A 17,583-nucleotide genomic window follows, 5' to 3' on the forward strand; every position below is an offset into this window, starting at 1 on the left:
AACATAGCTTGTATTCATTTTGTTCTTTTAAATTTATTGAGGTTTGTTTTATGGCTCAGAGTATTCTCTATTCCAGAGAAAGTTCCATGTGCACTTGAGAAGGATGTGTATTCTGCTGTTGCTGGGTGGAGGGTTCTTGGATGTCATTTAGATCTAGTTGGCTTATGGTGTTTTTCAAGTCTTCCAATTTCTTACTGAATTTCTATCTAATTGTCCCATCCATTACTGAAAGTGGGTTATTGAAGTTTCCAACTGTTCATGTTTGATTACCTATTTCTCACTTCATTTCTGTGATTTTTACTACATGTATTGTGGTGTTTTGCTATTAGGTGCACATGTTTATAATTTTTATGCCTTCCTGATGTATTAACTGTTTTATCATTGCTAAATGTCCCTCTTTATCGTAACGTTTTTTGTTTTAAGGTCTATTTTATATCATAAAAGTAAAGGCTCTTCAGATTTCTTGTGGTTGTTGTTTGCATGATATGTCTTTTTCTATCATTTTGCTTTCAATCTGTCTGAATCTTTGAATTTGAGCTGTCCCCTGAAGACAGCATGTAGCTGTACACGGTTTGTTTTATCTGTGGTCGATCAGACAATCTCTGTCTTTTGATATGATTATTATTAACAGTGGATTTCTGCCTGTCATTTTACTTTTTCTTTTCTATACGTCCCATGTCTTTTTAATTCTTCTTTTCCTCCTTCTTTTGTACTGAGTATTTTTCTAATGGAGCATTTTAATTTCTTTAATGACTTTTAAACTATTTTAAAAGTTATTTTTAATAGTAATTTGGGGGTTTATCATATACATCTTAATTTATCTGAATCAGCTTCTGACTTACACTAACTTAATTCTGGTGTTATATAGAAATGTTGCTCCTATATAGCTTTATTCCCTTTTTCTCTCCTTTTTCGTGATAATACTGCTGTACATATTGTATCTATTAATGTTATGAAACCAACAATACATTGTTATAATTATTAATTTATAGTCATTTCTTTAGCCCAAAACAACTGTATTCCTCCTTTGTAATGTTATTGGAAAATGTAACACATATATTATGTTTCTGTATGTTATAGGCTCAATAACACATTATATACATATTATACTATACAATTGCTTTTTAAAATAAAGTTAAGAGAAGAAAGAAGAAAAAATGCGCACTTCCATCGTTTTTTAATAATTACATAATTAAGTTACTGGTGTTTTTCATTTCTTTCATGTGGATTCAAATTAACAACCCTGGTCACTTGCTTTAACCCTGAAGAACTTCCTTTAGTATTACTTGTAAGTTAGGTATGCCAGCAATAAATTTTCTCAGTACTTGTTTATCTGAGACATGCTTTATTTTCCCTTCGTTTTAGAAAGATAGTTTTGCTGGATATAGGAGTCACAGTTGACAGCTGTTTTCCTTTGAGCACTTTGAATATGTTATCCAATGGTATTCTGGCTTCCATTGTTTCTGCTGAGAAATTGGCTGTTAATCTTATCGGGATTCCCTCGTAAGTAGTGATTTCTTTTTCTCTTGTAGTTTTCAAGATTTCCTCCTCATCTTTGACTTTCAGCATTTTTTCTTTTGTATGTCTGTTTGCGGTTCTCTATGTGTTTATCCTACTTGGAATTCTGTAAGCTTCTTGGATGTGTAGGTTATTGTTTTTAATAAATTTTGGAAAGTTTAAACCATCGTTCTTTCCAACATTTTTGTCTGCATCTTCTCTATGAACCTCTCTGCTCGTCTCTCCTGGCATATATCCACTATCTCGTGAACCTGGAAAAGGGTGACCAGGGTCCCAGCAATCTCAGCACACTGCACCCAAAGCAGAGCCTCCATTCCATAAGGGGGGCTGTGGGAGGGGGCTCCTCACCCCTCAACCACACTCACCCGGGACTTAGGCTCAGCAACAGGTAATTGAGGGCAGGATGAAAACAATGGCATCCTTCTCCTCCTGGGAAGAAAGCCCTCTGAGAGCAGAGAGGCTCCCCTGTGTCCTGGGCTGCAGCTTTGAGTGAGTGCCCACCTCAAAAGGTGGAGGGAGGGAGCAGCAGTCTGGGTTTAAATATCACCAATTCATACCCTTCTCACTGAATTTTTACAGATGTTCTTAAACAGATGTTCCTGCATTTGTCCTACTTACCCTTAGAATAATTTCCACAGGCTTTAAATGTTTGGGTTTTGTAAAAATTCGTTTTCACAAGTTTTACTGGGGAGAAGACCACTGGAGAGCCCCAATCTGTCAGTCTCTCCTGATATAGGGGTTATTTAGTGGTATATTTCTCAATGCACCACAATATAAGTGTTTTCTAATTATCTTTTTGTTATTAATTTCTAGCATCCTTAAATCATAATCAAAGAATATAGTCTATATGGTTTCAATGTGGTGAAATTTGGAGAGTTCAGGTCACAAAATATGATCAATTTTTAAAAATATTATGTGTGCTTCAAAAAATTGTGTATTACACTTTTTGGTGCAGGGGATTATATATGGTCTGTAAGTTCATTTTAATCATAATGTTAAAATCTGCTCACTTCTTATCTTTTGTTTTATCAGTTTGAGAGAAATCTACTAAAATCTCTCATTATTACTGTAGATTTATCTATTGGTCCTCTGGCTCTATTAATTTTGTTTTATACATTATAAAGCCATGCTCTGAAGAGCATATAAATACACGACCTTTTATCAATATGTAGCAACACTTTTTGCTTCCAATAGCGCCTTTTCCATTAAAGAATATTTTGTCTGAAGAATCACTATACAAGTTCTCTTGGTGATATCTGCATGGCATATGTTTTCCAACGATTTACTTCCAACCTTTCTAGCATGATGTTTTCCATAACACTGTCATACATTTATAGTATAGTTCGACATTTAAAAAATACTCATTGTGATAATCTTTGTCTTTTATAATGAGTATAAAATCCATCTATATCTGTTGTAATTATGTATAATTTGAGTTTAAATTTGCCATACTACTACATACTCTTTATTTGCATCACCAGTTGTTGAGTCATTTTTCTCTCCCTTATCCCAATTTCAAATTGAAAAATAAACACTCCATTTTATTTTATTTATCCATTCCATTTTATTTATCCATTATTTTCTCACTATTAATTTGATTGATTTATCCTTTGCTCTGCTCTTTTAATGATCACCTTAGATATTAGAGCATGTGTTCATGACTTATTAAAATCAAATGTTAATAATTATTTTGCCAGTTAATGTAAGGACTTCAGAATATTTAAAATATCTTCACAAGTAAAATTAAATGCTATTTTTGTGTATATCTGATTTAAATATTTAAATAGTAAATGTTTGTACTTACACACATATTTATCATTTTCACTGATCTTCATTCTTTTCTGCATCTGACATTTTGGCTTTTTATTGAGGTATAACAGACATACAACATTATATTAGTTTCAGGTGTACAAACTAATGAGTCAATATTTGTATATATTGTGAAATGATCACCATAATAAGTCTGGTCACTTTCTCCTTCTTAAATCATTCTGTGTCCTGTTCTGGAAGAAGTTCTAGTACCTTAAAATATGCCTTTATACACAAAAGCAGGCACGTTCTAAAGCAATGATGCTAAAGTTCATGTTGAAGTCTCACTGGGATGCTTCAAAATAAGTAAAAGATTATTTCCTCCATTTAATTAAGATCTTTAAGAGTGCTCTTTAGCACATCCTCAGACTCATATTTGTTCCTTAAACATTAACGGATGGTGTGTCTATTATCTCTATATGCCCAACCTGGGAACTGTCATCCTACAGAGAGGAGTGGCGAGCGCATACACGGTGTGGTCACGAGTCACTCCATGAAGAGTGTCTCTGAGGTGCTGAGTCAAGGGAGGGTCCTTGAGCTACTTGAAACATCAAGTGGACTGCAATCATTCTGTTGGTAGTGCAAACTCTCTTCCACTTCCTCATTAATAATTTCGAAAATCCCAACTTCCTCTTGTGAGGGAATCGGAATCACAACTAACTGCTGAACAATCATCAACTGGAAGACACTGGAACTCACCAAAAAAGACGCCCCACATCCAAAGACAAAGGAGAAGCCTCAATGAGACGGTAGGAGGGGAGCAATCACAATAAAATCAAATCCCATAACTGCTGGGTGGGTGACTCACAGACTGGAGAACACTTATACCACAGAAGTCCACCCACTGGAGTGAAGGTTCTGAGCCCCACGTCAGGCTTCCTAACCTGGGGATCCAGTAACGGAAGGAGAAATTCCTAGAGAGGAGAAATTCTTAGAGAATCAGAGTTTGAAGGTTAGCAGGATTTGATTGCAGGACTTCGACAGGACTGGAGGAAACAGAGACTCCACTCTTGGAGGGTACACACAAAGCAGTGTGCGCATTGGAACCCAGAGGAAGCAGCAGTGACCCCATGGGAGACTGAACCAGACCTACCGGCTAGGGTTGGAGGGTCTCCTGCAGAGGCGGGGGGTAGCTGTGTCTCACTGTGAGGACAAGGACACTGTTAGCAGAAGTTCTCGGAAGTACTCCTTGGCGTGAGCCCTCCCAAGCCATAAAAGGGGAAATCGACAGTAACACAATAATAGTGGGGGACTTTGACACCTCACTTACACCAATGGACAGATCATCCAAACAGAAAATTAATATGGAAACACAAGCTTTAAATGACACAATAGACCAGATAGATTTAATTGATATTTATAGGACATTCCATCCAAAAACACCAGATTTTCTGGGAACACTTCCTTCTCAAGTGCACACAGAACATTCTACAGGATAGATCACATCTTGGATCACTAATAAAGCCTAGTAAATTTAAGAAAATTGAAATCAGATCAAGCATCTTTTCTGACCACAATGCTATGAGATTAGAAATCAATCACAGGGGAAAAAAATGTAAAAAACACAAACATATGGAGGCTAAAGAATACATTACTAAATAACCAAGAGATCACTGAAGGAATCAAAGAGGAAATCAAAAAATACCTAGAGACAAATTACAAAGAAAACACGATGATCCAGAACCTGTGGGATGCAGCAAAAGCAGTTCTAAGAGGGAAGTTTATAGCAATATAATCCTACCTCAAGAAACAAGAAAAATCTCAAATAAATGATCTAACCTTACACCTAAAGGAACTAGAGAAAGAAGAACAAAAAAATCCCAAAGTTAGCAGAAGGAAAGAAATCATAAAGATCAGAGCAGAAATAAATGAAATAGAAACAAAGAAAACAATATCAAAGATCGATAAAACTAAAAGCTGGTTCTTTGAGAAGATAAACAAAATTGATAAACCATTAGCCAGACTCATCAAGAAAAAGAGGGAGAGGACTCAAATCAATAAAATTAGAAATGAAAAAGGAGAAGTTACAACAGACACCGCAGAAATACAAAGCATCCTAAGAGACTACTATAAGCAACTCTAATGGACAATAAAATGGACAACCTGGAAGAAATGGACAAATTCTTAGAAAGGTATAACCTTCCAAGACTGAACCAGGAAGAAAGAGAAAATATGAACAGATGGGAGAGGCCACAACAGTGAGAGGCCCATGAACTGCAAAAAAAAAAAAAAAGAAAAGGAAAACCATTATAAAATGTAAGGTAAAGTCTTACTCAGACTGAAAATGTTTAAGCATTAACAGACACACTTCTTAGTAATACAGTCCCGACCTGAGAGGGAAGTCTATAGTGTACATAGGATATATCCCACATTAGAAATAGGTTTCGAAATCACACACATGTCCTTCTCAATGTCATTCTCTCACTCCTAGATAGGGTCCTTAGCTTCTACCAACTTTTTCATCAACCGACTAAAATCAAGCAAGTATTTTCTTTCAAATATAAATTCTCTATAAGGCATAAAAGAACAAATTATAAAAATCAAGCTTAGAGAATACTTAATTGTTATCAAGCTACCAAACACCTAGCCCCGTTCTTTTTAAGCTCTCACCAAACCTATTTAGTCTCCTTTTTAAAGTGTGTATTAAATTCACACAATAGATGACATTTCAAAAGACTATGTCATGATATTATTTAACTTCAGTTTTTAATTTTGCTTCAAATTCTTGATTTCTTCTAAATTGGAAACTTCTTAATTATTTCTGCTATCTTAGTTCCAATATCAAAATCTACACTAATTAATCACCAATTTTTTTACAAGGCCCCGAAGCATAAATTAAAAAAAAATACACACAATAGTTCCTAATCTAAATAAGGAATACATAATTATCGTGAAATAGGAGGTATCTTGTTAAATTTCCAGAGGGGGAAACTGCATGCATATTATATACATAAAGGGAGTAGTTTAGTGATTTAAACAAGAGACAGAAGGAAAGGAAGCCACAGCTCTTAACTTCCAACTGGACCATAACAACTTTTGCTTAAAGACTGCTGCAGAGGTCCCACAAGCAGGCAGTAACCTGATACCTCTTCACCGAAAGCTAAAGGTGACCAGACTGGCAGGTTTAACACCCCTGCCGTTCAGCGAGCAGCCCCCAGCATCGACACTAAAAGACCACAGCAGCTGCATTCATTCTCACCTCGGAGCTATTCATTTCAACCAGAAATTTCCCCTCAGTCAAGGCAGCCCTGATGGATTCGGGGAGCGTGTGTCACAGAAACACTTCCCCCAGGAGCCCTGGTTTTGCTATTAAGAAACCCAAGCCTGTGATTAAACCACCTTGTCCTATACTTCCTGAGATGAACCGTACGCCCCAATAGATACAGTCCCAGCCTTGTGAGCTAATCACCTGTATCCAATACAAGAAGGTTTCCCTAGACATTTGCCACGTCTAAATATTTTTGGAATTAAGTGGTTCAAATGAAAAGTACATCAAATCTCACTCGAGGTGAGACGTGACCCAATTCGGGCCGCTGGTTATCTTCTGCTCTCTGCCACTACTGTTACAAGTACGGCAGATGCTGGGATGTTGGAGAATTTATTAGAATGTTTTCTCTAATTAATTCAGGCGATCACCGTGACTCTGTCTGGATAGTGTAGGACTGAGGCAGACACAGAATCAGAGGGAAAGGAAGCAATCCCTTTCTGTCATTTGGCAACTGGGTAGAATCCTGCACCAGCGCACAGACTACTTCTTTGAAAACAACTGACTGTATAATCCAACTGGGGCTCCTAGGTTTGCAGCCTATGCTCCTCAGCTTGAGCACCGTGTAGACGTAGCTACGATCAACTTAAGGGCAGAGCCAAGTCATTTTCTAAGCTAAGCCTTTTCAAACTTGATGAGTAAAAGAATGATCTAAAAGACTAGAAGCCCCGTATTAAATAAAAATGCACATACGTGTACATATCTTCTCCCCATTTCATTCGTTCCATTTGAGATACACACCTCTAGCTTCTTCCTAAAGCAGACGCAGTCTCGTAAACATTTCAGGGAACCCAGAAGAAAGTGCCAGTCTTGTACTAAGCCCCGTAACAAACCAACCAGTATCACAGGGGCTTAACATGGTAATCGTTTATTTTTTTAAAGATTGCTTTGATGCAGACCATTTTAAAAGTCTTTATTGAATTTGTTACAGTATTGCTTCTGTTTTATGTTGGTTTTTTCTTTTTTTTTTGTCTTGGGCCGCAAAGACATGTGGGATCTTAGCTCCCCGACTGGGGATCGAACCCACACCTCCTGCACTGGAAGGCTAAGTCTTAACCACTGGACCACCGGGGAAGTCCCAGATAAGAGTTTATTTTCCATTCACCAACGTCCCACTTTGGGTGGTGTCCTTGCACAGCTTCGGCCATGAAATGACTCAGGCATTCAGGCTGCTTGCACCTCAGTGTCTGCCATCCGCTGACCTGGGAACCCACGAGGTCCTGGAGACCTCCACGAGGTCTTTAGTCCCTGGCCGTCCCCTTAGCAAACAGAGTGCTGGGAAGACCCCTGAAAGGCCAGCACTGGGAGTGGCACCCGTGGACGGCCCACACTTGTTGGCCAGAACTCAGTCACATGGTCCCGTGAACTACAAGGCCAGAACTGTACTTGGTTGTGTGCCTGGGAAGAAAAGATGACCTTTGAGCATAGCGCATGGATGTTAGCACCAGTAACGTAATATTGCTCAATTACAAATGGAAATATTTTCACTGCTCCTTCTCTAAATAGGTGCTCTTTTCATCGGCTTCCTATTTGTTCACCTACCTGGTTTTCTTTCTCAGACTTAATTAAGCTTAAGAGGAGAAAATGCTGACTTGATTGGTATTATACCCATGAGCTCTGAAAGCAAAGGGAGGTGTCTTGGAATGTAAAGGTAATTCATAGAATATCATCAATTAACCCCCCAAAATGTCTGTTTGATTCAAAAAATCATTTGTGTGAAGACCAGCTCCATGGCCAGATATCCACATGTTCCTTATACTGGAACTCTCTCCTGTGGGGTTAAACCTGTAATTCCTTTCTGGCCGCTTTGCGTTGATTCCAATTTCTCATATTTTAAAGCATGTTTCCTTACATTTATCCAATAAAAAGTGATATAACTCAATAATTTCAAAATCCCTGGAAAATTAAATATTTCCATAATAAACGGACAACTATGATTAGATATTATTTTAGTTTGCTATACTCATCTGAATCTGCACTTATGAAAATCCTACTTCTGATGACTGCCTTGGAGATGAAAATGTCTGTGTGTGTAAATGCTTCACCAAAGAAATTCTCTAGAGAGACTCCCTATTTTATTACCTCTTTTCTCTCTTTTTTTTTTCTTTTTGAGAACTCCTGAATGCTGGAACTTACGCAAGTAGAAATGAAAATGTGACATTGTAAATCATTCATTTTTATCAAATCATTTATATCGGAGAACTACCAAATTCATGTTAATAAACCGGCAACTACAGCAAAACACTATTTTGTTTGTTGTATTATAAAAATTATCAGAAATAGATCATTTTCCCTATATATAGATGATCATATATTTCTATTAAACACTTATTTAGAATATTTAAAGCAGTGATTCTCAACCTAGGCTGCATCAGAAGTCACCGGTGGTCCCACCCCCCAGAGATGCTGCTGACTGGGTGGGATAAGGCCTGGGCAGTGGGTGTGCTTTTTATGCAGCCAAAGTCGAGAACCATTTAGAAAGCATGGAATTTATCATTTCACCTCCTCCTCAGGAAAATTGAACACCTCAGATTAAAACCAAACTCCCTTTTTTATTTTTTCCCCTAGAATTTCGTAAGTTCTCTAATTTGTGCACTAAGGGTTACACAGCATACATTTTATTTCAGCCAAAATTGGTCCTGTGATCATGCTTAATCAGATTTTAAGCATTATTATATGCACTTTATCTTCATTCATTTTAGCTATCTGATTTGTAGGGTTCCCAGAATCGGATCAAAAGACCTGATACTTTAGGCAAATCCTATTTTCCTCTAACCTACTCCAGAAATTTTTAAAATTCTTAATTGAATTCTTTGTTAAAACCTATCTGGATATAAATTATCGCTTTAATTTAATTTTTCTAATGACTTCCAACTTTGGGTTCAGCTATTTCTACCCAAATATTTCCTGCCAGCAGGAGAAACCCAGTATACATCATTGGGCCATTCCTAGGGTTTAAACCTAAAAAATTGACTTCACTTATATAATTTTTGAATATTGCTATACCAAAAAGTTCTTACAGAGTAGTATTTTCCCATAGAGCTTTAAAAAATCAAAAAGAGAATAAAATCTCCCTCCCCACATCTTGCGGCTCGGAGATACTTCTTAGTTAATTGGCTTGCATCATCTCCACACTGGTTCTGTGGTTCTGAGTTTCTGGAACATTCCACCGTAGGCACACTTCATCAGGAGACAGCATCGTCACACACTCTTCCTGCCTGTACTTGAAACAAGCCGCGACCCCAGGGAATGCTTTCTTCTCCTGCAGGCTCTTAACAATTAAGGATGCCCAATTGTTCCAGCTTTAGCTGATGCTCCACATTACCCCTTCCTGACTGTACTTCTAGCCCAGATATTTTGAAAAAAAAATTATGAATTTGACCACTAGGTACAAAGTGATGCAAAAAAACAGCTAATAACTCCCTAGAGAGAAATATGTATCTTCCTTTGTCTAAAAGGAGTTTCCCTTTTTAGTCAGTTAAGGAAATAATTTTCCAATTTTTCACCAGACACTCAAGATGAAATGTATTTTATATCCCAACTGTAGGGATGGCTCAGTTCCTCAAACATATGTGTCCTAAGTGAAAAAACAGTTTCATGATACAATCGTAAACTTTGGGTATTAATTGGTTTTGCAGTATTAATGCTACATCACAAACAACCCCAAACCTTAACGGCTTACAGTAACAAGCATTGCTTCCTCAAACTGGGTTGTGTGTGTCAGCTGTGACTCTGCTGGGAATAGTCAGGACCTGCTGGGTCAGGCTCAAGGTTGAGAGCTGGAATTGGGCTTACTTCACTGGTCTCCCCATCTTGTACCAGAGTCTCCTGTGAAATTGTACAGGTGCCTAAGAGCATGTGTGGTGACATGTGATCCCCTTAAAGCCTCTGCTGAGAACTGCGTGTTGCCACTTCTGTCCGTGTTCTATTGGTCACAGTAAATTGTACAGACAAGCCCAAAGCCAAAGGCCAAATTATTGCAAGAGTGGGAAGGAAAAGAGAAATTCTGAAAGAATAATAATCTCTACCACAATTTACTGCCTGGGCTTCATATTGTTTTCTATTGTGATATTCTCTTTCATTAAAAGAAAAATTTATATTCACAGCCCTCGAGCTGATTTATACTCACAGCCTATAAATGGGTCGTGGCCCACACTTTACAAATCAATGGACTCCAGCATCTCTGAAATAATGGTATCCCTTCAAAGCCAAATAATGAATATATGTGGTCACAAAATAACCTGTCTGGCAAGTTCTAGACCTGGATCCACCAAGAAATTACTTATGAAGCTGTGAATGAATTATTTTACATTTAAAGACTTCAGATTGCCTTTTTTTTAAACATCTTTATTGGAATATAATTGCTTTACAATGGTGTGTTCGTTTCTGCTTCATAACAAAGTGATTTAAGACAAATGACATCTATGTTGTTCAGATGAACGTGATCTCAGTTTTTCAAGTGTTGGAATGGTGTTTATTATTCATATTACGACTTAGCAAACATACAATGCTTTTGTCTAAGGAAGTGCGGCAATATTTATTTCAAGAATTAAGACTTCTTTAAATGATGGAAGAAATTAGGACTCACAAGATCGCTGTGTTGGGGTTTACAGAATGAGACTCAGTAAAGAGAAACTTTACTGGTGTTATTGGTTTTCAGTTAGTCACATCATCTGAAGCTCATGTTTAATGTACGACTTCTTGACAGCCCATCTCTTTGTTAAATACCACTCAAAGCTACAAATTTCCTCCCTTCCGATTTCCTAAACTTAATATATAACATTTATTACCGTAATGATTAGTAGACAGAATTGTAATACATTTCCCGTTTCCTTAAATTTTTGAAGTGACAGGATGAAGTTTTTAACAACTATATTTAAGTAGAAAAGAATTCACCCTTTGTAAGTGCAAAGTTTAATGATCTTTTTTCAAATATTGTGAGACATGTATGTTTTTCTTTTATTTGCTTCAGGCAACTTAGAATTTCACTAGACTTTTTTTGGGGGGGTGGGATTACCTTTATTTTTGAGTTACTTTTTTACTTTGATGAAACTTTAAAGTATTTCCTATTGAAGTATAATTGGTTTAGTGTTTCAAGCTTGCAGCAAAAGGACTCAGTTATTAGTTGTACCATCATCACCCTAATTCAAAATTTAGAATTTGTCCATCACTACAGGAAGTTCCTTCATGCCGGTTTTCAGTCATTTCCTGTTTCTGCCCCCAGTCCCAAACAACCTTGGATCTGCCCTCTGTCTCTATAGATTTGCCTTTTCTAAAAGCTCTTATGAATGGAACCATACAATATGTTGTCTTTTTGTGGCTTTTTTCACTTAGCATAATATTTTGGATAATTATCTGTATTGTCGCACGTACCGATAGTCTGTCTTTATGGCTGAGTAGTATTCCGTTATGCAGAGATACCACAGTTTGCTTTCATGCACAAGTTGATGGACAAGTGGATTTTTCTCAGTCTTCGTCGCTTATGAAAAATGCTGGTATGAACCTTTGCATACTAGCCTTTGTGTGGACAGAAATGAAATTTCTGGATTATACGGAAAATAATAAAAACTGCCAAACTGTTTTCCAAGGTTCCTATATCATTATTGTTTCCCATCAGCAGTGTAGGCGGGCTCCAAGTTCTCCACATCAGGGTCAACACTTGTTATTGTCCTATATTGGATCGTAGATATACTAGTGGGTATTTAATGGTATGGAATTTTGGGTTTAATCTGCATTTCACTAATGACAATGATGGTGACCATCTTTTCATTTTCTTATTAGCTGTTCATCCATAATTCTTATTAGTTTTTCATATCTTCTTTGGTGAGATGTCTATTCAAATTTATTGCTGATTTTTTAATTGGGTTGTTTGTCTTCTTATTAATGAGTTGCAAGAACTTTTTATATGTCTGGATACAAGTTCTTTACAGGAAATATTTGCAACTATTTCCTTGTCAGTGGCTTGTCTTTATGTTTTGTTAATGGTGTCTTTGAAGAAAAAAGCTTTAAATATTCATGAAATTCAATGTATTATTTGTAATGTGTTGTGCGTTTAGTGTCATGTATAAATATATATATCTAACCCAAGATTACAAAGATTTTCTCTAAAGTTTTTCTCTAGAAGTTTTATAGCTTTGGCACTTAAATATAGAATAATGATATATTTTAATAAATTTTTAATTTATGCTTTGAGGGGACTAAGTTAATATTTCTGCATATGGAATATCCAATTTTTCAGTAGCATTTATTGAAGAGTATTTTTCTTCCATTGAATTAAATCTGACACCTTTTAAAAGTCAATTGACCATAAAATTAAGTTTATTTCTGAACTCTCGAATCTATTACATTTATATGTATTATATGTATATATCATATATGTAAATATATATCTAAATTTGTAAACATATATGTAAATATATATATTTACAACCAATACCACTCTGTCTTGATTACTATAGCAATATAGTATGTTTAGAAATTAGGTAGTGTTAGTCTTCCAACTTTGTTCTTCTTTTTCAAAATTATTTTGACTCTTCTAGGTCCTTTGCATTTCCTTATAAATTTTAGGATCAGCTTGTGAATTTATACATAATTCTGCATGAGACTTTGTGTCAAGTCTACACATCAATTTCGGGAGAAGTGTCATCTAAATATGGAGTTTTCCAATACCTGAGCTTGTTATGTCTTTCCAGTTATACAGATTTTTAATTTGTCTCAGTAATATTTTGTAATTTTCAGTGTACAGCTCTTGCACTATTTAAGTTAAAATGTATTCCTAAGTATTTAATGTATTCATAAGTTATTGTGAATGAAATTGTATTTCCAATTGTGTTTTCTGATGTTTTGATGCTAACTTGCAGGTTTCACCACTGAAACCATGAGAGCCCTGGCTTTTCTTAGTGGGAAGATTTTAATTATCAATTCAATTTTTTCTTTATTAGGTATAGGTTGAATGAGATTTCCTATTACTTTTTGCATCACTTTGGGTAACTTATGTATTCCTATGTATTTTTCCATTTCATCTATGTTGTCTAATGTATTGGCATATGTCACTCATAATGTTTCCTTATAATCCTTTCTCACAGAAATAGGTCTTCAGGGGTGGCTTCTAATTCCCTCAGCTATTCTACATTTAGGAAAAGTCACTAGAGATCATGTTTTATACTGGAATGTCATTACTTTTCTCAAGCTTGATGGCCTTTGTTCTGGCCAACATTTAAAAATGTCATTTTGGCAAATAAGTGAGTTTTTTCTTTGAATGGGGAACAATTGGCTTAAAGGCAACATAGTTAAAACTTGGAGTGAACCAGTAGAGTTGAAAAAACTATGGAGGAAAAATAGATAGTCCAACATTTACTTTTCCAGAAGGTACATCTGCTAACATGGTTGTGACACAGACATTCACTCTATTTGTATATTCAGATATAAAGATCAAGTGTAAGTTGTTTCCATAAATTCAAAGGCATGGAAGGAAATAAAACTGTCCAAGGAGAGGACAAAAATAACAATGTCCCAGGAAAGAATGTCAGGGACAGCTTAACTTAACAGGTGATCAGAAGAAGCATAGTTAGAGAAGGACGCCAAAAAGGAGCTAGAGGGCTAGAAAACGAATTGAGTTGAGGACTCAGTTTCAGAAACCATGTCACAGTTTTTAGGAGGGGCTCCTCAATATGGTAAAAAGTTCCATATGCGTCTGGCAGAATCAGAACTGATAGAAGCCCAATGGAGACCTTGGATAAAGCAGTGAAAGGAACCAGGGGTTGTGGTTAAGAAATAAAGCAATGTGAACAGTGGCACAGTGAATATATGATTTCAAGAAACATCGAAACAAATTGGAAAAAGAAATGGAAGTATGGCTTAAAGGAGAAACACTGACAAGAGGAAGGCTCCACTTAAAAACTTACTTGTTGTTTCAAAATGGGAAATTTGTTTGTTCACCGAGGAAGAAGCCAATGACGAGAGGGAAGGAACGTGTCCAAGAAATAAGAGATAGTCGAGAGAAAAAAGGCCCTGGAAGATTTTGGAAGGAGAATCGTGCTTTGAGTGTCAACTGTTGGCTCACCGCACTGCATCCCCTTCTCTGTCCCAGATGGAGAAACAAAGGTTCGAAGAGATGAAGCAAGTGGCCCAACAGAAGGCAACTAGTCAATAAGTCTGGAGTTCAGACAGAAGTCTGGATGACTCCATGCCCAAGCTCTTCCGTGACCGAGTCACAGAGGGATTTCCAGTAAAAAGGAAGAGGGCCGTGGCTTGATTTTGAGAAGTGGAAGGTAAATAGTGAAGTGTGAACAGAGACAGGTATAAAATGTAAAGTGAAAGGATAAGGATGGAGAGCCCATTCACCTCTAATGACCTCTGTTTTCTTGCTCACGTTGAAGGCAAAATAATACAGAAAGTGTGTTGGGATGTGTGGAAGTGTGATGAGATTGGGAACTTTAGCAAATTATGTGAGCTTGGAACAGCCTTGGGGACCATTCAATTTACCAGCCGTTCTGGAGGAAAAGCCTATAACAACATAGCTTACTATTTCATTGGTTTTAATTGTACCTCAAGTGAAAAAATGTCCCCCAAATAAGGACGGCTTCTAGGAATTATGTTCAGCCATGAATTTTAAAAGGTTTTCACACCTGTTAATGAGAAAACATTATATGATATATATGGCAGACCTCCCTCACAAGCCTTATACTGAGGGATCTTAATAGCCTACAGTATAGAATTTTCAAGTACAGGGAAGAAACATTCACTTCTGAAAGTTTTATGAACATTATGCGGGACATAGTTTAAGTCATAGACATTGCACTTGTCTATGACATGCACCTTTCCAGAAAAAAATATTGCTGGAAGTCTACTTCAAGTATTATTCATTGAATATGTGTTAAAACAGTCAAGGTAGCAAATCTGTCTCCAGCTGGTTTCCAGTTTCGGTTCGAAGAAGCCTCCGTGAATATTTTGAATCCCAGGGGACCATTTACTAAACACCAGATCAGATGGAAGGAAAGTAAGCTGACTTGATATTTAATGAAGGTATCAAAACATAGCATCTTTGCTCTGCGTGGATGTGAGCAGACGTTACTGATCCAGAATCCGGGTGTAGCGCCCACTCCCCGCGTTCCCACAGTGGGGGGAAGCAGGCCCATCTCGGGTTTCTACGGGGGACCCTCGCCTGGGGGACAAGGAAGCAGTGGCTAAGCTCTGCACAGCCCGGTTCAAATGCATCTGGAACCTTTTTGGCAGTTCTGATCTCCACTGGGTAAAAAGGATATGGGGAAAGCTGTGAAATATTCCAGCAGAATTTTTAGTATGACATAGAAATGAGAATGTTAGAGACATAAGATGACAGTATGGAAATCAGTACCATGTCAGTAGGGAAACAAATTCTAAAAATATTCTCAGGCCCCAGTGCCCTCAAATGGAAAGCAAATGGTGCAGGAAAAAGTGAAGCCCCCCAAAACAGCTGGCCTTGGACGTGCACCCCTTTTAGCCCGGAGCAGTAGCAGATGGAGGGCTCTGCCTGTCGTTGCTGGTATTGTTTTTACTGTTTTCATGCGTTAATAATTAAATGCTGGCAGCACGCTTGGAGCTGCTCTGAATTTAGAAAGCAGAGCTGCTTGGATCCCTTGGGCTTATCACCTAAATAAGACAAAGACCTTTAAAAACATCAAGGGAGAGGAGATACATGTTATAAATCAAAGGTTATTGCTCTCAGGAAACAATGGGGAAGACGGAGGAAGGGTACTTCGGTGGATTCAGAGGCATATTGGGCACGGAGGTGGACCCATCACGACCGAGCACACTGGGGGCGGCCGAGGAGGAGGTGGTGGTTAGCCCCCCCACCCCCCCCCGGGCCGGGGAGACCCAGAGTGTGAAGTCCACATACGAGCAGAAGAATGATTTTATCTACGTGACTGAGTTGCCATTGGATGTTACGCCAGGAGATGGGTGGGCCGTGAAAGGGTCATTCCTTAATCTGACCATCAAACGATGTCTCACAGGGCCGCGAATCACCCTTGTTTCCTAATTCTACATGGACCAGTAGAACAAGTATGGGGTTAGTTCATTCGAACCTGACCCTGGACAGCTCAGAATCGGACTTCATCTCAGACTGAGCAGCTCGTCTCAGTTAAGCCACTTTTCTTCTCAGGACTTTACTTTTTTCATCTGCAAATAAGGTGCTGTTACTTCAAAAGAGTAAACCTTTACTGAGCACATGTGTTAGACAACTGTGCTCACCGAGTGTTATCTTTTCTTTCCAAATACCCTATGAGGGACGAATATTATGCTCCCCGTGTTCAGGTAAGATAGACGGGGGCCAAGGAAATGACAAGTTTTGTAGGCCAGTAGAGTCTAGACTTTTTTTAAGAGGCAATAAAGAGTCATTGAAAGCTGTTGATCAGAGAATTTTTTTAGGTAAGAGAACATAGCATTAGTGTGCTGGATGTATTCAAAAAGAAATACGACAGCAGGAAGATCAGGTAGGAGATTATTATAATAGTCCAGGCACCAGATAATAGTAAGAGAGATACATACCACTTGATAGTTGTGAGGATGTAATAATTAATAATAGTGATGATAATAATAATAGTGAAGATGTGGGGAAGTTGGAACTCTTGTACATTTCTTGTGAGAATGCAAAATGTTGCAGCTGCTACAAAAACACTTTGTCTGTTCTTCAAAGGGCTAAACTTAGAATGTCACATGACCCAGCAAGTCCACCCCTATTACGCCCAAAGGAAGTGAATGCAGGGCCTTGAACAGATACCTGTACACCAATGCTCGTTGCAGCACTATTCACAACAGCCAAAAGATGAAACGACCCAGATGTCCATCAACAGATAAATGGGTGAACAAAATGTGGAATACACATACAGTGGAATATTCCAGCCATAAAAAAGAGTGAAACTCTGAAACATGCTACAACGGATAAACCGCGAAAACATTATGCTGAGAAAAATAAGTCAGACAACCAAAGACAAAGGTTATATTATTTCATT

Source organism: Neophocaena asiaeorientalis, unplaced genomic scaffold, assembly GCF_003031525.2.
Source record: "Neophocaena asiaeorientalis asiaeorientalis breed wild unplaced genomic scaffold, Neophocaena_asiaeorientalis_V1.1 scaffold443, whole genome shotgun sequence".
Classification (NCBI taxonomy): domain Eukaryota; kingdom Metazoa; phylum Chordata; class Mammalia; order Artiodactyla; family Phocoenidae; genus Neophocaena; species Neophocaena asiaeorientalis.